The 21,773-nt window shown below is 41.0% G+C and overlaps 1 protein-coding gene across 2 annotated transcripts in view; it reads left to right on the plus strand.

Moving 5' to 3' along the window:
- Positions 1 to 4,771: 4,771 nt before the first annotated feature.
- The window catches only part of hdac5 (histone deacetylase 5), an 82,641-nt gene continuing 65,639 nt past the window's right edge, over positions 4,772 to 21,773 (plus strand). Inside the window, exons 1-2 of one of the 2 annotated variants that reach the window (XM_031834240.1) lie at positions 4,772 to 4,927; positions 17,453 to 17,695. The gene's annotated coding sequence lies outside the window, so the exon portion shown is untranslated. The remainder of the gene's footprint in view (positions 4,928 to 17,452; positions 17,696 to 21,773) is intronic. The other variant, XM_031834241.1, reaches the window with a different exon arrangement.

Genomic DNA, 21,773 nt, shown 5'->3' on the forward strand with positions numbered 1-21,773 from the left:
TACTTACATTTACCTGGACTTCGTTGTATAGTTTCTGCACTGACGTGTACTGTCAATTGTGGGACCTTATATAGACAGGTGTGTTTCTTTCTAAATCAATTTAATAGGCAACAGTTGGATTCCAATCAAGTTGAAGTGACGTCTCAAGGACGACCAAATGAAATTGGATGTGCCTAAATTTGCAAAAATTTCTAAAAACATGTTTTCACTTGTCATTATGGGGTATTGTGTGTAGATGGGTAAGATTTTTATTTATTTAATCAATTTTGAATTCAGGCTGTAACACAGCAAAATGTGGAATAAGTCAAGGGGTATGAGTACTGTCTGAAGGCACTATATATATGGTAAAAAAAACTACTACAATTTAAAAGGGGCAGTACACCAACATTTGAAATATACTTCATTTTATTGATAAAACAATCTTCATCCATTGATCCTGAGAGATAATGACCAAAAATATGGCTTAGTTTTCTTTATTTACTTACCCCACAGCCAGCATTAGCATTGCTGCTTGTGAAAAGCATGCCCAAATCCTCAGTCACTTCAAACCAAATGTTATGGCGAGGTATGTGTTATAGGAACACAAATACCATTAATAGTTGCACATATAGAATATTAAAAGATGTTATAGGAATTCTGGTATTCATATTACATTTAATTTTTGGAAGAATACACACTAATACTGCACTATGTGTACATTCAGAGTGTAGCTGTTTTCTGTTTTACAGTTCTACCAATTATTCATACCACTGACGGACTTATATGGTCTTTTTTGATGGCAACTAAGAATATATCTAAGGTCATTTTGATTTTGTACATAGTCATACCTAGTTATAACCAGTTGTAACCATAGGAGAGTGCATAGGGTGCTCCATCGCTGCAGGTGATCTGTCTATCAGGTCAAGATCACTCCAACAGGTCCCCCTACACCCTCTGAGGATATGTGAAACCTAATAGATATTATTATTATGTTTTAGATTGGCCAATACAGATTGAGCATATCTGAGTTCTGTAATGCAGTTCTATCAGGTGTTTTTTAAATTTTGTACACGGTCATATGATGTCTCCAGAGAAACCTAGGACATTTATTTAAATCTATCTATCAAATCACTATAGGTGGAATTGGGTGTTTTTTGCTGGGGTCAAAATGAGCCCAAAGGACTTGAACTTTGTCAAATCCATATTCATACATAAACACTAAACAATTATTTAGATTGATTAAGAACAAGTTGATTGAGAAAGTCCTAAAATGTGGAAGAATTTAATAAACCACATTTGGGCTATGATAAAAAATATTCCTCTGGGGTCAAAATGACCCCAGTCAGTAGTTTGAGGGTTAAGATGACCCCAGTCAGTAGTTTGAGGGTTAAGATGACCACACTCAGTAGTTTGAGGGTTAAGATGACCACACGCAGTAGTTTGAGGGTTAAGATGACCACACGCAGTAGTTTGAGGGTTAAGATGACCACACTCAGTAGTTTGAGGGTTAGGATGACCACACTCAGTAGTTTGAGGGTTAGGATGACCACACTCAGTAGTTTGAGGGTTAAGATGACCACACTCAGTAGTTTGAGGGTTAAGATGACCACACTCAGTAGTTTGAGGGTTAAGATGACCACACTCAGTAGTTTGAGGGTTAAGATGACCACAGTCAGTAGTTTGAGGGTTAAGATGACCACAGTCAGTAGTTTGTGGGTTAAGATGACCACAGTCAGTAGTTTGAGGGTTAAGATGACCCCAGTCAGTAGTTTGAGGGTTAAGATGACCACAGTCAGTAGTTTGAGGGTTAAGATGACCACAGTCAGTAGTATGAGGGTTAAGATGACCACAGTCAGTAGTTTGAGGGTTAAGATGACCCCAGTCAGTAGTTTGAGGGTTAAGATGACCACAGTCAGTAGTATGAGGGTTAAGATGACCACAGTCAGTAGTTTGAGGGTTAAGATGACCACAGTCAGTAGTTTGAGGGTTAAGATGACCACAGTCAGTAGTTTGAGGGTTAAGATGACCACAGTCAGTAGTTTGTGGGTTAAGATGACCACAGTCAGTAGTTTGAGGGTTAAGATGACCACAGTCAGTAGTTTGAGGGTTAAGATGACCACACTCAGTAGTATGAGGGTTAAGATGACCACACTCAGTAGTATGAGGGTTAAGATGACCACACTCAGTAGTTTGAGGGTTAAGATGACCACACTCAGTAGTTTGAGGGTTAAGATGACCCCAGTCAGTAGTTTGAGGGTTAAGATGACCCCAGTAACTGTAAGTCACTTTGGATAGCAACATCTGCTAAATGACTAAAATGTCAAATGTACATGTTTACATACAGATCTTATATTACCATATTGATTCATTTAAACAAAATTATATTGATTTCACAAACGTATCATTTGTAAAGAAAGTTATTTTATGAAACATGTAGTTCTTTGTTACATTTGACTCTGTAAAACCTAGCAGTACTACTTATTTATTGGAGAGTGAGGAAGTTTATATAGCGTTTTGCAAAAACAACGGTTATTTTTCTCTCTGAAATGAAATCATCAAGTGATACATTTCCAATAAATACGTGTCTGTCATTGAACAACCCCATGCCATGATTAGATGGTGAAAAAACATAAAACGTTTTTTAAACAACAAAAGCTAATTTACCAACATTTCTGAAAATGGATATAGCGTTTTGGAAATACATTTTTCATATCAAGAGTCACTTTACCCTAGTCATGAATGCCTGAATCTTGACTGAAGCTTGTACAAACAATCACAACATCCATCTAACCAGTTCCTTGCAGATGTTGTACTTAGATATGCAAATGACATTGAGGCATATATTGCTATGCTTTAGCATTGTCTCATTCTCTTCATTCTTTAGGTGGTCATAGTACACACTGTGCATGACTCATTCTGCATGACATGGAGTTTTGATTCCAGATTCCCTTATCCTTTCTTCTGGTAAGGTCACCTGCTGTAGATTGGGACAGTAACTTGACTGTAGGGGATCTCTGTAGGTTCTATGCTTGTAATGTGGAATTGTAAGATAACTAAAGTTCCTGTTTAGATTTAATGATCAACATTTGTAGCATATTTATAACCCATTACATTTTCATTGATTATAATGTTGATATATAGGGCATAATCTGTATATCATAATGAGTACAACCATTGTCATCCTATCCCTACCCCATTGTACCCCCGAGTCCTACGGAATCGACACGCTGTAAGACAATGCATCTACCCATATCTCTCTCTCTCTGCGCAATCATAATGAGGTAATGATGAGTCATTGCTACGGTGTCTTCATATATCTCTCTCTTTCTCTCTCGGAGCACATGTCAATCTCATCCTTATTGTCCTTCATAGGTAGAATTAATTGGCTATTTTCCACTGAAAATGCAGCCTCGAATCTCTCCAACTACTTTGTGTGACCTGTCAAATCAAAAGCAGGCAAATACACCATAAAATCCAAGACACCTGTGGGTCAGGCCAACATGAGTAAAAATCCCTGTCAGAATATACCTATTTTCAACCTTCTTCTCTCCTCCACTCCCTTCGCTCTCTTTTGCTGTCAGACCAGTGGAACAAACAGGGTTGCTTTTGTTCGCTTTTAGCCTGTTTTGCAGCACTGCCTGTATTATTTTTAGCTTCTATCTTGTCTTTCAACGTGAATCTATCGATCCCACCACACCATGTTCACACAAATGGCATTTTCTGACGTAAGAGAGGCAGCCATTGCTGGCTCCCTGGGAGGCATGACGTCCTTTCCCACCTCTGCAGGAGGGTTCACATTACTGACAATATTGGTTTGTGACAGACAGACTGACGAGACCCCACTTATGGGCACACAGGAAACCAAACAGTAACAGTGAGAGTGTAGGGCAATCTCTCTCCTTGTGCAGTGAGACAGTGAACTATGTGGCCGGAATAGAGAGTTTGAGAACAAGAGTTTGCATGTATAAGGTGACAACACCGTGCAAATGCAAGGTCTACCACGCTTGGGCGAGTGAGATTAAGTGTGTGTGTGTGTGAGTGAGTGAGAGAGACACACACAGACAGACAGACAGGCAGACAGACAGGCAGGCAGGCAGGCAGGCAGGCAGGCAGAGAGAGAGAGAGAGAGAGATGGTAGTCCACCAAACTGCCAGGTGTGAAACAGGGAAGAGACTCATTTGGTATAGAGCAGACCTAACCCACTCCATTAAATTAATCAAAACATAATTTTACATCTGGTTAGCAATACTAATTAAGGAAATGATCTCTAAAGAGAAAAACATCCTCATGTGTGCTACCTACATTTCACAATAGATTCCACATACTATTTATTTTCCCTTTCTTACTTCAACTCTTTGCACATTGCTACAACACAATACATAGCCAGTAATATACATTGAAATGGCTCTATTCTTTTAAAGCTTTTACTGTTAATTTCTGTTTATTTCACTTTTGTTTATGATCTATTCCACATGCTTTGGCAATGTAAACATGTTTCCCATGCTCTAGTCTAGCACACTCTGTAACTTTCTGTTCTGAGTTACTGTATATCTAATAGTGGCGCCCAAGATTCACATTGATAGCCTTCCCAAAATGATGCCCTGCACATTCTGCGCAACCAAGATTTTGGTAGGAAACTTGCAGTCCTTTCCTACTCCCTCCGACCGTGGTAGGAGTGTCTACCACTGCGACTGTGTTGGGTATCTGTCCTGCTGTACTGAGTTACTCATTGGGTGTATAATCTATTTTTAGCGCCAACAGATGGGGTCACGTGACATGGGACAAACGTCATTAATGTTGTTGGTGGAGGAGCTCAAAATATGGAGGAAAGAGAGTTGTAACAGGGAAAATTAGACATTTCATCCCCCCAAAATATTATTAAACCGATCAAGAAGTGTAACGGTCGAAGAGGCAATCTCCGAGCAGCGAAAAGGAGAACGACAATCAGGTACGTTATGTTTGTTGGGAAATAATGTATCTTTCGTCTACTGCTGGTAAGAAATGTTTTTATACAGCGATATTTTCATCTGATGCGTTTGGTTACTCCTGGCTAGCTAACAAGCTGAGAGAACGCTATGAAGTTTTGATAGCTAGTTAACGTTAGCCAGCAATGAAGTTGCTTTAGCTAATGTATATGTGCATGAATGGATTGTTCTAATTTGGAAAATGCCAAGTTAACAAACTGACACAGTATTGGCATCTGATTTAAAGCGTCAGTTAGCCAGGTTGTAATGTTCCCAGACGTCTAGTTAGCTTGCTAGCTAACGTTAGCTTATCAGCAGCCTACTTCCAGATAGCTAACGTTACTAGCTAACGCAGGCTAACTTCGCTATCACATTAGATTTTTTTTTTAGGGTGTATGCTAAAAGCAGTACCGCAGCCGTCGGTGCGCCTTCCATTGCAATTTGTGTCCTCCATGTTTAACACATTTTGTTCGAGTTGAAATGACTAGTTAGTTTGCCACTTCTGCAATCTCCACTTCTTCTGGTAACCCCCATTGCAGTCGTCAGCAAGTTTGCGACGCCGCATTTTTTTAAGGTGATGGTGCCACTTGAGTTGGGGTCCCACTCCCTGCTAGTTGTTTCTATTGGTGTATACAGTTAATATGCCTAACGTGTGTGTGAGAGAGCGAGGACCCCGCACAGTCGGAAGCCTGTTTTTGCATATTCAATATATATGCTAATTAAAATGATGAGCTGCAACAAACACTTAAACTGGACAGTTTTCTCAATCTCTTCATTCACTTCACTCAATTATTGACACTTACTGACAGTTGTGGCTGCTTTGCGTGATGTGTTCTCTCTACCTTCTTGCCCTTTTGTGCTGTTTGTCCCACGTTGTTGCTACCATGCTGTGTAGTCATGTTTCTGCCGTGCTATGTTGTCTCAGGTCTCTCTTTATGTCGTGATGTTTGTTTTTTGTCCTATATTTTATTTTTCATCCCAGCCCCAGTCCCCCCTGGAGGCCTTTTGGTAGGCTGTCATTGTAAATAAGAATTTGTTCTTAACTGTCTTGCCTAGTTAAATGACATTGATGCCACTAGTTTTACTGCGTAAAAGGAAAAATATAATGGCTTAGGCCAATTAATGCAATATCAGTGCCTTCCTTGCCCCCCAAAATACAAATTTGCATTACTGGAAGCACCTTTTTAGGCATAGATAGTGAAGTACAGACCAGTAGGTTTCCTCATGTAGAGATGTCTGAATAGTTTCTCCATTTATGGTCAGTGTCGGTTATCACAATGGATTGTCTGCTAGCAATGTTGTGTTTTTACAGTTACTTTCATGATAGTCATAACGGTTATGAAAGGAACATGACATTTATCAAAGGTAGGCCTAGATACTCGGTGTACAAAACATTACAACACCTCCCTAATATTGTGTTGCACACCCCTTTTGCCCTCACTTTGTTGGGGCATGGCCTACAAGGTGTCAAGTGTTCCACAGGGATGCTGGCCCGTGTTGACTCCAATGCTTTCCACAGTTGTGTCAAGTTGGCTGCATGTCCCTTGGGTGGTGGACCATTCTCGATACACACAGGAAACCGTTGTGTGAAAAACACAGCAGCGTTGCAGTTGACACGCAAACCACGCATTACCTCTGGATGGAGCCAGAGGTAATGGAGAAGGATTTTCTCCTAAAATGAAATTGATGACAAATGCCTGTCTTTGATTAGGTGTCAAAGATTTGCTAGAGATCAGTTGATTGACAGAAATGCTGCTTCTCGTGTGTGTGTGTGTGTGTGCCTCTCACAGTCCTCGAGTGGCCTTGCCAAGTGTCCTTTTTCATTGAAAATGGTTAAGTCCTTGTGCATGGAGTTGTACGGGTTGTTTAACTTTAATCATTGGATTTTGTTTTGCATACATTTTAAAATGAAAAATCTCAGCATCACTGTTGCTGTGGAATTGCCCTCCTTTTAAGTCACCCCAAGTAAATGAAGAACCACTGGCTAAACCATCTCTAGCATCAGCTTTTTGCTCAAGGGTTGTCTTGTCACACACTCCTGATTTCTGCCCTCTTGGCTATCAGATAACCCTAACAAGATCTTATCTGGAGACTTTTTGGAACACATCTGCATGTGCCCAGTTGAATTCCATTTAACCAAGAAGGCTAGTTGAGAACAAGTTCTCATTTACAACTGCGACCTGGCCAAGATAAAGCACAGCAGTTCGACACATACAACAACACAGTTACACATGGTATAAACAAACATAATAGAGTAGAGAAATGAAGAGAAAATATATATATATATATATATATATATATATATTATATACACACAGTGAGTGCAAATGAGGTAAGGCAATAAATAGGCCATGGTGGCGAAGTAATTACAATAAAGCAATTAGACACTGGATTGGTAAATGTGCAGAAGATGAATGTGCAAGCAGATACTGGGGTGCAAAGGAGCTAAATAAATGCACTGTTGGGATGAGGTAATTGAATGGGCTATGTACAGGTGCAGTGATGTGTGAGCTGCTCTGACAGCTGGCGTCCCACCTCGACAACAGCCAGTGAAATTACAGGGCGCCAAATTCAAAACAACAGAAATTCCATAATTTAAATTCCTCAAACATACAAGCATTATCCACCATTTTAAAGAAACTTATTTTAAATCCAACCACAGTGTCCAATTTCAAAAAGGGTTTACTGCGAAAGCACACCATGCGATTGCTAGGTCAGCACCTAGCCACAGAAACCCATACAGCCATTTTCCAGCCAAGGAGAGTGTCACAAAAGTCAGAAATAGCATTAAAATGAATCACTTACCTTTGATCTTCATCTGGTGGCACTCCCAAGTCTCCATGTTAGACAAATGTTTGTTTTGTTTGATAATGTCCCTCTTTATGACCAAATATCTCCTTTTTTGTTTGCATTTTGTCCAGTAATCTGAATGCTTAACTTGAGTGTAGGGGGCAGGATTTTCGTTTTTGGCTAAAAAACGTACTCATTTGAAACCGCCTATTTCTCAGGCCCAGAAACTCGAATATGCATATAATTGTCAGATTAGGATAGAAAATACTAAAGTTTCCAAAACTGTCAAAACATTGTCTGAGTATAACAGAACTGATATTGCAGGCGAAAACCTGAGGAAAATCAAACCAGGAAGTGGCTTCTATTTTGAAAGCTTCATGTTCCATAGCCTGCCTTCGCTCTATTTAAAGATATCAACCAGATTCCTTTTCCTAGCGCTTCCTCATGGTGTCAAGTCTTTAGACATAGTTTCAGGCTTTTATTTTGAAAAATGAGTGAGAAAGATAACATCGCAAGTGGATAGCTGGGTGTTCGCATGAGTTTTGCTTGCGCAACAGAGTGGGGCAGCCATTGTCTCTCCCTCTCTTATTGAAAAAGCGACAGTCCCGGTTGATATATTATCGATTTATATATTTAAATAACTTGAGGATTGATTATAAAAAACTGTTTGATATGTTTCTGTGGACATTACGGATACTATTTGGAATTGTCGTCTGCGATGTCGTGACCGCTCGAGCCTGTGGATTTCTGAACATAACGCGCCAAACAAATTGAGGTTTTTTGGATATAAAAATAATCCTTATGGAACAAAAGGAACAATTATTGTGTAACTGGGAGTCTCGTGAGTGAAAATATCCAAAGGTAAGCGACTTAATCAATTGCTTTTCTGACTTTCGTGACAGTTTACTTGGCTGCTAGGTGTTTGTAATATTTTGTCTACTGAGAGATGTTCTTACATAAACGCTTGTTATGCTTTTGCAAAAAAGCTCTATTGAAATCTGAAATGCCAGGTGGCTTAACAACAAGCTAAGCTGTGTTTTGCTATATTGCACTTGTGATTTCATGAAAATGTAAATATGTTTAGTAATTCGAATTTGGTGCACTGAAATTCAGCGGGTGTTGATGAAAATGATCCCGCTAACGGGATGGGTGCTTAATGAAGTTAAGGCGCCGGCACTAAGTCCAGACGAAAAGTAAAAAGAAAATACAATAAAAGTTAGTAAACAATCTTTAAAATCAATCCTCCGGTTGTTTTTGTCATAAATAATCAATAATATTTCAACCGGACCAAAGCTTCGTCCATAGGAAAGGAGAAACAAGGAAGGCCCGATCAGGCGCATGGCTGATGAATGGAAATGGCCACTGATTGAAAGTGCTGTATCTCCCTCATTTTTCAGAGTAAAAGCCTGAAACAATGCCTAAAGACTGGCCACATGTAGAGGAAGCCATAGAGACGTGAACTGGGTCTTAAGTCTTTGTATGGTGGATAGGCTTTCAATGGAAAAACGGCCTTTCAAAATAATAGTACTTCTTGGTTGGATTTTCCTCTGGTTTTCTCCTGCCATATCAGTTATGTTATACTCAGACATTATTTGAACAGTTTGGAAACTTTAGTGTTTTCTATCCTAATCTGACAATTATATGCATATTTTAGTTTCTGGGCCTGAGTAGCAGGCAGTTTAATTTGGGCACGCTTTTCATCCAAAATTCCAAATACTGCCCCTTACCCTAGTGAAGTTAAAGCTAGTGAGGGAGATATGGGTCTCCAGCTTCAGTGATTTTTGCAGTTCGTTCCAGTCATTGGCAGGAGAGAACTGGAAGGAAAGGCAGCCAAAGGAGGAATTGGCTGTGGGGGTGACCAGTGAGATACGGAGCGGTGGGTGCTGCTATTGTGAGCTTAGATAAGGTGGGGCTTTACCTAGCAGGGACTTGTAGATGACCTGGAGCAAGTGGGTTTGGAAGTGATGGCCTGCCAACGACAGCGTACAGGTCGCAGTGGTGGGTGATCTATGGGGCTTTGACAAAATGGATGGCACTGTGATAGACTGCATCCAATTGGCTGAGTAGAGTGTTGGGGGCTATTTTGTAATTGACATCCCCGAAGTCAAGGATTGGTAGGATGGTCAGTTTTATGAGGATTTGTTTGACGGCGTGAGTGAAGGAGGGTTTGTTGTGAAATAGGAAGCCGACTCTAGATTTAATTTTGGATGGGAGATGTTTAATGTGAGTCTGGAAGGAGAGTTACCTAGGTAGTTGTCGACACGTTGTCGACATATTCTTAGTCCGAACCGTCCAGAGTAGTGATGCTGGACGGGCGGGCAGGTGCAGGCAGTGATCGGTTGAAGAGCATGCATTTAAGAGCAGTTGGAGGCCACGGAAGGAGAGTTGTATGGCATTGAAACATGTCTGGAGGTTTGATAACAGTGTCCAAAGAAGGGCCAGAAATATACAGAATGGTGTCATCTGCATAGAGGTGGGTCAGAGAATCACCTCTTCCTTATGAGGAAGGATATAAGTAACTTTTGCCTCAGACCATGGCCACTGAACAGTACTTTTTAAATGTGCTTTCTCTGTGGGTCACTAATGTATATTTTTGAAATGTATATCTTTTATAATGATTGCCTGAATTAAACTTGATGGGTCGAACTTTGCTTCTCTGATCTCGGACACCCAGAATTTAAATATTGTGTAAATGTACTAACGAGACTAGCAAAGTCTTCATCCCTCTAAACGGAAACTCTCAGCCAGTTTGGGCTAGTCTGTGCCATCCCACAGGCTGTTGACAGATGCTGCTGCTACTACCATTTTTATGTTGCGTGCATCTGTCCATGAGAGATTAGGCCTACTGCTTCACAAAGTAGGTTCAGCACATAAGAGTTGCAATCTTACAACCTCTATTTCATTTTTTAAAGACAGTTCATCAATGATTTGAAGCAGTCATTTGTCCAAATGAATCACACAAGGTGTTGAAAATGCTATTGAACAGCCCTGCCCATGCGCTGCCCTGAAGATACAGGACCTTGATGTTCGCCTATTCTGTTTGCAATGCAAAAATGTATGGACACTTGGATTTGTACATTGTAGAAAACTTTAGGCTATAGTGTTAAGCAAACAACCTCTGCTGTATGTTAATGATAATGCTGAAATATAAAAAATAAAAATTATATCCTGGAAATCTGGTTACCAGTGTTGATCGGATAAAACCCACAGTTGACAGCCTCCATCCCAATATTCCATGCACGTTTACAATACTAGCCCCCAGAAAAGCCTATTCTTGGAGAAATGGGCATGTGACTTGGGCTGTGTTGCTGGTTCAAATTCCAGAATGAATAGGTGCCATCCTCCTACCCTTGAGCAATGTGCTGACCATTTCTGTGAGGCACTTCAGTGTTGGGGAAAATCATTTGACTGAAGTGAGTAGTTTGGTGTCTGGATCCTAATGAAACATCCTTGGATCAGTTATAAGGCCATTGCCTAGACATGCTTCATTGGACTACATTTTTAATCAACTAACTAGGCCTATCTCTCTCTGCTATTTAAGTGAACCATTTAGCTTCAAGGTAAGTTAAAGGTGCCACACTGCCATTGAGAGCCTGCATGTTCTCTGTTTTGTATGTAAGGTATGGCGTCAAGGGGAGATGGGGCCATTTCGTCCCTGCTAGTGGGAAAGGCGCTGCTGAGTGCAGCGTCCCTCCTTTCTCCTTGAGAATCTGCTGGTTGCTCTCTCGCCTTGACTTTGAGGGCTGGCTGAGGGAGATGTGCAGCAGCAGCACACATTTTTGTTGGGTTACTGAGTGTCAGACGCCATCTTTGGTTCTGTTTATAAGAGCACAAAGGATCCTCCTTATGTGGTTCTGATTTTGGACCAGACCTGACTCAGTGCCACAGGCCTTTCTGTTGCATTGCCGGAAGGCCATTACATTTATAAATGCTATGCAATAAAGTTGACCGCAGCCAATTTAAACATGAAGCACATTTGCTTGTTGCAAATTGATTTGCTCCTGCTTAAAGCTCCCCCTGCAATTCTAAGAATTTCTTGTTGTACAATTTCTGTGCTTCATATGTTGAACCATTTTAAGTCATGGCTTCAAGCATAAGCTGATGCCAAGGTCTGAGGACAGAGCATGTCACTTAGCAGCACTTCCTGGCTGTTGGAGGGACAGGTGTTTTCAGTGATAATGCGAGGAGGCGGAGACACCCACTTAGGATATTCTCCAGATGAGTTTCCTTGCACCATCACGCAGTCGTACTGCAAAGGGTAAAAAAAAGATGAGCTGATATTTTTATCCCCAGTCGCACGTCCTTAGGATAATGCAGCCTGTGAAAGTGGCTAGGCCAGCAGTCAGAGGTGGTTAAAGGTTCTAAAAAAAAAAAAAACCTGCGACAAAGCCTCCCATTATCCCTGTGACACGGTTTCTATAACCAAGCTTCCTGTGTATGCCGTGATGAAGCCAGGCCCTTGCCGGAGCATGTCATCTGACCGAGTGCCTTGGGATCCTGCAGGGAGAGAGTTGCTTACCAACTTCTGGAATATCACACAGAGAGCCATTTGCTTAGCCCCATAACACACTTCAGACACGTTTTCAGATTTAGCTGACATATTGTATGCAATTAGAGGAAATGTCATCCTCTGTGGGTGTACAGGAGAAAGGTTAATGGCACTTTGTCCCTAACTTTAGACAGGCTGCATAAAATTAACAACATCAAAAAAGTATTTCAATTTGAGATGTTTCTTGCAATTGGTGCAGCAATGCCATCCTGTCACAAATTGGCCTTGGTGATTTTGGTATCTATACGTGTGAGTGACTAAATTGACATGTTCTTGTCGTTAGTCTAATCCTGTTCCCAGATAACCTTGCAAAACCAAACAAAACCCTAGAGAAAGATGAATATATTTAGCCGATGTGCTGACAAGAGGCCAGTGTTAAACCGGAGGGGACAGCTGAGGAGAGTAGTTTTAAGAGCATTAAACGATCAGCGACGTGTTTGGGCACGATGCCTGAGAGCCTTGCTTCAGTGCGGAAGGCACAGGGACGGCGGTACTGCATGGGCTTTCAGCGCTAACTCCATTCCATTAAATCATACGGCTTAGAGGCGAGACTTCCGCGACTGATGAGTGGGACTTAGATCCGCTTTCCAGGAATTACACTGCAGTAGTAAATAGGGCTGGGCGATATGGCCTAAAAATAATCTTGAGTTGTTCACGTTTTTGGCCGACTAACTTTTATTTGTGTGTGTGTACCAGTCAAAAGTTTGGACACCTACTCATTCAACAGTGTTTCTTTATTTTGAAAATGTTCTACATTGTAGAATAATAGTGAAGACAAACTATGAAATAACACATGGAATCATGTAGTAACCAAAAAAGTGTTAAACAAACAAAATATAGTTTGAGATTATTCAAATAGACACCCTTTGCAATGATGACAGCTTGGCACACTTGGCATTTTCTCAACCAGCTTCACCTGGAATGCTTTTCCAACAGTCTTGAAGGAGTTCCCACACATGCTGAGCACTTGTTGGCTGCTTTTTCTTTTACTCTGTGGTCCGACTCATCCACACCATCTCAATTTGGTTGAGGTCGGGTGATTGTGGATGCCAGGTTATCTGATGCAGCCCTCCATCCCTCTCCTTGGTCACCTGGAGGTGTGTTGGGTCATTGCGCTGTTGACAAAAAAAAATGATAGTCCCAAAAAGCGCAAACTAGCTGGGATGGAGTATCGCTGCAAACTTCTGTGGTAGCCATGCTGTAAGTATGCCTTAATCAAAAAAAAATTTTAAATGAGAATTTTTATTTTACCCCTTTTTCTCCCCAATTTCATGGTATCAAATTGTTTAGTAGCTACTATCTTGTCTCATTGCTATGTCATGAAAGTCACGCGTCCTCCGATACACAACCCAACCAAGCCACACTGCTTCTTAACACAGCGCCATCCAACCCGGAAGTCAGCCGCACCAATGTGTCGGAGGAAACACGTGCACCTGGCAACCTTGGTTAGCGCGCACTGCTCCCGGCCCGCCACAGGAGTTGCTGGTGCGCGATGAGACAAGGATTTCCCAACCGGCCAAACCCTCCCTAACCCGGACGACGCTAGGCCAATTGTGCGTCGCCCCACGGACCTCCCGGTCGCGGCCGGTTATGGCAGAGCCTGGGCGCCAACCCAGAGTCTCTGGTGGCGCAGCTGGCGCTGCAGTACAGCGCCCTTAACCACTGCGCCACCCGGGAGGCCTTGCCTTGAATTCTAAATGAATCACAGACGTTGTCACCAGCAAAGCACCATCCCACCTCCATGCTTCACGGTGGGAACTACACATGCGGAGCTCATCTGTTCACCTACCCTGCGTCTCACAAAGACACGGCGGTTGGAACCAACAATCTCAAATGTGGACTCGTCAGACCAAAGGACAGATTTATACCAGTCTAATGTCCTTTTCTTCGTGTTTCTTGGCCCATGCAAGTCTCTCCTTTTTATTGGTGTGGTTTAGTAGTGGTTCCTTTGCAGCAAAGGTCTGATTTCACAGTCTCCTCTGAACAGTTGATGTTGATGTCTGTTACTCTGTAGCATTTATTTTGGCTGCAATCTGAGGTGCAGTTAACCATAATGAACTTATCCTCTGCAGCAGAGGTAAAACAAAGGAGATGGTCGAAGACTACTGCTTCACTACGGGGCTGTAGTTGAGAAGGTTGAGAGCTTCAATTTCCTTGGTGTCCATCCCCAATAAACTATCATGGTCCAAACACAACAAGACGGTGGTTAAGAGGGCATGATGATGCCCATTTCCCCCCCCCCCCCCCATATTACCTCGACTAACCTGGCGCCCCGCACATTGACATTGTACCGGTACCTCCTGTATATAGCCTCGCTACTGTTATTTTATTGTTGCCCTTTAACTATGTTTCTTATTACATTTTATTTAACTTCAGTTTATTTTAGAAAATCAGATCTTAACACTTTATTGTTGGTTAAGTGCTTGTTAGTAAGCATTTCACTAAGGTCTACACCTGTTGTATTCGGCACATGTGACAAATACAGTTTGATTTGAACTCTGAGTCTTCCTTTTCTGTGGCAATCCTCGAGAGCCAGTTTCATCATAGTGCTTGATGGTTTTTGCGACTGCACTTGAAGAAACTTATCAAAGTTCTTGACATTTTCCGCATTGACTGACCTTCATGTCTTCGTAATGATGGACTTGTTTCTCTTTCCTTATTTGAGCTGTTCTTGCCATAATATGGACTAAGTCTTTTAGCAAATAGGGCTATCTTTTGTATACCACAACTGATTGGCTCAAACGCATTACGAAGGAAAGAAATTCTACAAATGAGCTTTTTGAGAAGGCACACCTGTTAATTGAAATGCATTCCAGGTGACTACCTCATGAAGCTGGTTTGGTTACTACATGATTCCATATGTGTTATTTCATAGTTTCGATTTCTTCACTACTATTCTACAACGTAGAAAATAGTAAAAATAAAGGAACCCTTGAATGAGTAGGTGTCAACTTTTGACTGGTACTGTAAGTGCTGAAAACAGTGTCTCCCTATTTAAAGAAAAAAAGATGGCGAACAAGCTATGAATGAAAATTACTGGAGTTTTGGTACAGACAACTAGCGCACCCTCTGTTTTCCTGTATAGGTTACTGTTTGCCATCTGTGTGAATAAAAAAAAAAAAAAAGTCAACAGATGTACAATTCCATACTGAAATTGATCATTTAAAGGCACGCTCTGATATAGACTTCCAACATTAAACCAATATTTGCAGAAATGCCAAATCTTTACGTCATTATCGGTCACCCGAGCCTTACTTGTGTAAAATACCACATTCTAAGCCTCAGTGCCACTTTGGTCAGAGGTTTCTGTGTAGAATATATAATTTACTGTAGTGCAGCCCTATGGTTAGATTAGGCATAAAGATTATCCAGTGTTTGCTGAAATGAGGAAGCTGGTGATTAAATCTGGTTGATAATGCCTACTCCGACTTGTGTTGAGACATGGGGGCCCCTGTCTGTCCACGTCCTGCCCCTGCAGTTGCTCCCTCTGCCCAGTAGGTGAGGCCACAGGTCCAGGGAGGAACACTGTCCAAAATGCAGGGTGCTCCAGTGGGCTGTGGAACTGCCAGGACTCCTGTAGGATGTAGACCCAACAGCAGCTGCAGAGCAAACCGAGATCAATGGGGATTAAGCATAAAGCAGGCACTTTGTTGGACCTTTTCCAGTGTGGCGTAATGGAGACAACATTGCATGTTCAGGATTTAACCAGGAGGTTGCATGTTCAAATACCCAAAATTCATCGTTGTCAATTAATGAAAAAATACATAAATTGGCACTGCGCCAGTGCTCATTCAGCTGTGTGAATACAAAATATGTAAATTTATATAATGTCATTTGCTCTGGATATGGTCTGCAAAGTGCGTGAATAACCTCTTTGTAAAATCAACTCTAACATAATGCACATAGCAATTTGCGCCCATTTTATTGCTTGTGATTAGGCTACCTTGACAGGAGTTTATTGAAATGATTTAGAATATTTGCTGCTTTGTGTTAAGGTGAAATGGCGCCACTGCTCGCCCCAGAGCATTTATCCTTTTTGATTTGTTGATGAAACTGAGGAGAGGAGCATCTGGCAACAACAAAAAATGTGCAGTATCTCTGCTGTTATATCGTGCATGCAATGTCTGAGGGAAATGAACTGTCAGTAGTTTGAAGTAACTTCTGTTATAATATTGCAAACGGACGTGGCATATTCACCAAGTATGGATTCCAGCGTAAAAAAAAAAAAAAGGCTAATTGGAATAAAGAGAATATAGATTTTCATTTATGTTGGGCAGAACCCTAGATGGATGAAATCAGACCTCCCATGGTGAAATCCCCTTGTAAAAATGTATGTCATGGATATAATAGATATACTAGAGATCAAGGAAGCAACGACTAAGGTTTTATTTATTTTGCGACCTAAGAAATAGACCATACATAAGCAGGGAGAAATTTACACAAGTAATTTAGAATGTGTGTTTTAACATTCACACGGTGATGGAATGACTAAGTAACCTATTGATTTAGAACAGAGGCCCAGCTTAGAAAGACGGCACATTGACACTGTCCATTTGTCCACTCGCCATGCTCAATGACCCCAGGTGAGACTGGGGGCCAGTATGGCTATTGCAGCGCTATGCCTCTCCTCCGCCATCCCCAGGGGGAGTGTGGGTATTGTAGTGTGTCTCTCGTCTCTGCAGACCCCAGGCTGCATGACTCATTCCATTAACAGCTCTGCGAGTGCTTTTCGGCGGAGGCAAACTGACTCCCTCACCTTCCCCTTCCCCCCCTCAAAGCAAAACAATTTCCCACATTTCAGACACTGTCTTTAGCAACTATACTTTTTTTATGCAATAAAAATGTTTTTAGTGGTAGTCAGGAGTGGAATAATGTAGAATCATTAGTCATCTCTGTTTATCATGGTGGTAGTCGGGGAGGGAGAGTTGCAAATGGAGGTAGCCCAAATGCTTATTTGGCCTGTGCGTAACAACTAATCTTGACTGGCAGATCACCTACTCTGTCATTGCCTGACTAAGCAAAATTGGAGTCAAACTAACATTACTGAATTACTTATGACTGAATGAATGCTGGCCATGCTATCGGCAGTGGCCAGGAGTGTGAGGAGTTATGGATACCAGGATCCTTGAACTGCAGCTGGCTAACTCCTGTTCATTTGTGACTATTGCAGTGGGATTGATTTGGAGAAGGGGAGGAGCCTACTGATCTACCATACCTCTGGACTAAAGTCATGGCCGACTCCGAAGACCCACTTTAGAACCTTCAGTCCATTCCCAAACACAAGCAAATACACACTCGCCTAAGGCTTTATCATCCTAATTCTTATTACCTTCAACTTGACTGAGTTTTGGAACAACTAAGCTCACTAACACATCTCTGGCTTCTCTGTTCATCATTTCTGCTAACACCACAGGTAAGTCTGGCTCTTTCCTCCAGCTTTTTTCCCCTTCATGAAATGCCAAAGAAGCCCACCCCCCGTGACCTCTTACCCCTCTGATCCTGTCCATTAACTCCCCTCAGGGCATTACTCATGTGTCGTGATTTCCTTGAGTAATTTACAAGTTTGTTTGACGACAGGAAACCAGCATCTCAAAGTCCGGTGCTTCATGGTGGCTGTATGGTTCACCATTAAACTTTACTACTTTTATCTTAAAGTCGGCAAACTGGAGTGATAATTCAGAATTATCTCCAGTAGTAGGATTTGTTTATGGGTCTCTTAAACAATATACTTTTTTTTAAGGCTTGATCATATGATTCCAGTTGAAGTTCCTCTACACATGGGCTATCCTATATCAGAATAAATCCTAACAACAACAACAACAACCTGTGGATTCTTTTACTGGCTGCTCTCTTCTCCAATCTTTTTCTGTCTATATTTAGAACCGCTGACGACTGACCAGACCTTTATTAACCTCCCATCCCCCTAATGACGTCTTTGAATGTCACTGGGTGCCGTGGCAACCCTGACTGCTCTGTGAAAGGCCTGGAGGGTTGTCTGCTCATTGGACAGTACACTAGAGCGAACATGACAGATTTTTTTTTGTGCAATGAGTATGAGTCGTAAGTAGCTTATGTGTGTAGCTCGTATCTTTGGAGATATATAATGTGCGTGTTGTGTGTCTTTCTTTTTAATAGCATTTGAAGCAGTAAGGCAGGAAAGTCTTCCGATCTGTATTTTTGTCGTTCATTACAAGAAATATGAAGTTTGAAATGAAATACCTTTTTCCAATGCAGTGCCTTCAAAGTATTCATATCCCTTGACTTATTCCACATTTTGTTGTTGGACTGAAAACAAAATATATATTTCTATTTTTTTTGTCATCCATCTACACACAATACCCCATAAGTGTTCGCATTTGAACTATTTCATTTAGGTCTACCCGGCGGACCTGGAGATCTGTTGCTAAATTGAGCCCACGGCGCTGGCCAATCTGATAGCTCAAATCAGTTCCTACATGTTTGATACGAGCCTATGTGATATTTCATAACTTTTAAACATGACCAGAGAGAGACTGTCAAATAATACAGCAAAGAGGTGCTGTTTTTATAAGGGCGTTCATGTTGAATTCTTTTTTTATTCAGTACTGTCACATTTTCATTCAAAACTCCTACTCGCGCTGCAATGAATGAGTAGCCAAGTGTATCGATAGCCTAGTTTTTGCTATTAGCAGTTTGTCGTGTCTATTTGAATATTTCACTTTCTCTGGTCATAGGAACACCCTTAATTTGTGCTTCAGGCAGATGTGGTGCTACTAGTTTCCCCATCAGGAGGAAGTCCCATCTCCTCTGGTGAGACTGACCAGAGAAAGGAAGGAGAGAGCAGGGACCACGAGAGGCTGACCCTCTGCTGCTCTTTCCCTCCCTCCGCTGAGACTAATGCTGTGTTCAAAACAGCTAGGAACTTGGACATCTACGACTTCAATGCACTCAAGCCCACTGGGAACTCGGAATAAAACGAGATCTGACTGAAAAATATTATGGGGAATAAAAACGGTCATCCAAGGTGGAAACTCTGGCATCTTTCTTGAGCCCTGACTTTCCCACCTGAACATCAGTGATGTTGTGATTTTACTTTGAAGATCTTCATATGGTTGCGGTCACGAGTCCCAGCTACACAATAAACGTTTGTTTTGTTCAATAAAGTCCCTCTTTATATCCCAAAAACTCACTTTTGAGTTTTGTCTTTTTGTTCAGTAATCCACTGGCACAAAGGCGGTCAAAACATGCAGATGAATACATCCTAATATTCCCGGGAAAGTTCGTTGAAACATGTCAAACGATGTTTAATTAATCCTCAGATTGTCAATTTTCTAAATAATCGTTAATATTGTAACCGGACAATAGCGTATTCAATGGAAAGGAAATAAACGAATGGCGCGCAATCTGTCACGTGCGAAAACCAGCTCTGCATTCTTCCTCAGTCCACTGAGAGAAAGGTCTAATTTTTCTTCATTTTTCAGAAAACAAGCCTGAAACAATGTTTAAAGACTGACATCTAGTGGAAGCCATAGGAACTGCAACCTGGGTCCTAACCCAATAAATAATCTGTAGGCATTCAATTTGAAAATACCCACATCAAAAAAAATCCCACTTCCTGGATGGATTTTCCTCAGACATTATTTTAACAGTTTTGGAAACTAGTGTTTTTTTATCCAAATCTACCAATTATATGCATAATTGGAAATACTGCCCCCAAGCCATAAGAAGTTAATTGAGTCTGTAAAACAACAAAGTGGAGAAAGTCAAGGGGTGTTTTAATATGAATACCCTCTGAAGGTACTGTATGTGGTATTTGTTAATGGGACAATTGATGGCTACAACCATCAAACAAGTAGTAGTTTTAAAGGATAAAAAAACAGGTACACATTAGCTAAACTTAGCATTCTATTTATCATTATTCAGGTAATTTATCACAATATGGATTTTTGTCCATATCGCCCAGCTTTAGTGCTTTGGTTGGTCATATTATACGTACAATCTTCAATAGATGAGCCGTCCGTCACTGGGCAAAGACACAATCACAGCCATATTTACAATCTTAGTTTTAACTCCTTATACAGAGAAACTAAGGGCCTCTGTTGCTTTTGAACATGCTTGTTTCCAGAAAGGTTTTGACTCCGTTCCAATATGAGTGGCAAGTTCCTATCTTGACTGCAGGAACATATTGATTTGCATCAATCAACACAAGCTAAACCAGCCGCTTACAGACATTCTCTTTTCTTTCATTCGTTGTCCTTCTTTCTCACATTCTGTTTCCCCCCCAATTTTTATAGGCTAGCCTATCAAGGTATTCTTATATTCCCATTTGTTATGATCAGTAGACCTTTCCACTTGCACAGTCCCTGTCATCCTGTATACGGGTTGAAAATGGCAGTTTGTCATTGATAAGCGGATTGGAACGCAGTGGCTGTAGAGTAACATGCTATATGTGACGTCAGAGCTCAGTCTACACTTCACAGCACAGTATCGGTTTTGACTGACGGCTATTCTAAACTTGAGCACAGTGCGTGACAAGTTTCCCTCATCCCGCCCGCTAAATGGACTACATTTTGAAATTGTCTGGGAGAGGAGTTGATGTCTTCTGAAAGATGAGACATTGAGTGTTTTTATAATGCCTCTTTGTCATACAAGCAAACCAAACACCTGTGAGTCCAAATGTGCACTTCACATTTCCATATTTGAAAACATGTAATTTACAGTAAACATTTATGATCGCTTTATGATCGCTTTATGATCGTTTGATCCAAAGGATGACATGCATTACATGCTTACTGAACCGGCCATGTTGCGAGTGTTGCGGAGTAACTTGAGTAGAGAACACGCAACTTTTGTATGAGTTCAAACCCTTCTTGCACCTACTGCAATGAATATTCTTATTATGTAACTGAATGTATACGGAGTATTTTCAGATTTCGTTATTGACAAATGCTGTGAAAAGTACAGTATATGTACATAAAATCAACAGTAATGTTTGGATTCAGACTTGTACCAGGTGAACTGTTTCCTGTCATTTTCAACTTTCTACCATGGTCATGAATATTTCAATGACTGGATTTTTCTAAATGACTTCTGTATCAATTAATATTCCAAATCATCATCACTTATTTGTAACTCCTCCACATTTCTATGGCTATGTTTACAATATGACTCGCATCTTAATTGGAATCTCATTCAAGGAAGTAAATAGGAATGTCAATAATGCAGTGTGAAATATTGACGTTCCGCCTCTTAACTCCAAGTGCGGTAAATTATTTTTGTTTTTAGGATAAAGCTATTCTCTGAACATTTTATTTTAATAAATAAAGGTGTCATCTGCTTCAGCAGAACATTGCAGAGAATGAGTCATCACTGCGTTCTATTTGAGGAAATTGAATCTCTGACTCGTGTGTGTGTAGTTTCTATGTGTGAGCAAATTTGCACAGTTGTAGTAAAAGTGAACCTCAGTCAAAATTAGTTAAGATCTATAATTTATCTACAGTGCATTTGGAAAT

The sequence above is a fragment of the Oncorhynchus kisutch genome, linkage group LG10, assembly GCF_002021735.2.
Source record: "Oncorhynchus kisutch isolate 150728-3 linkage group LG10, Okis_V2, whole genome shotgun sequence".
Taxonomy (NCBI): Eukaryota; Metazoa; Chordata; class Actinopteri; order Salmoniformes; family Salmonidae; genus Oncorhynchus; species Oncorhynchus kisutch.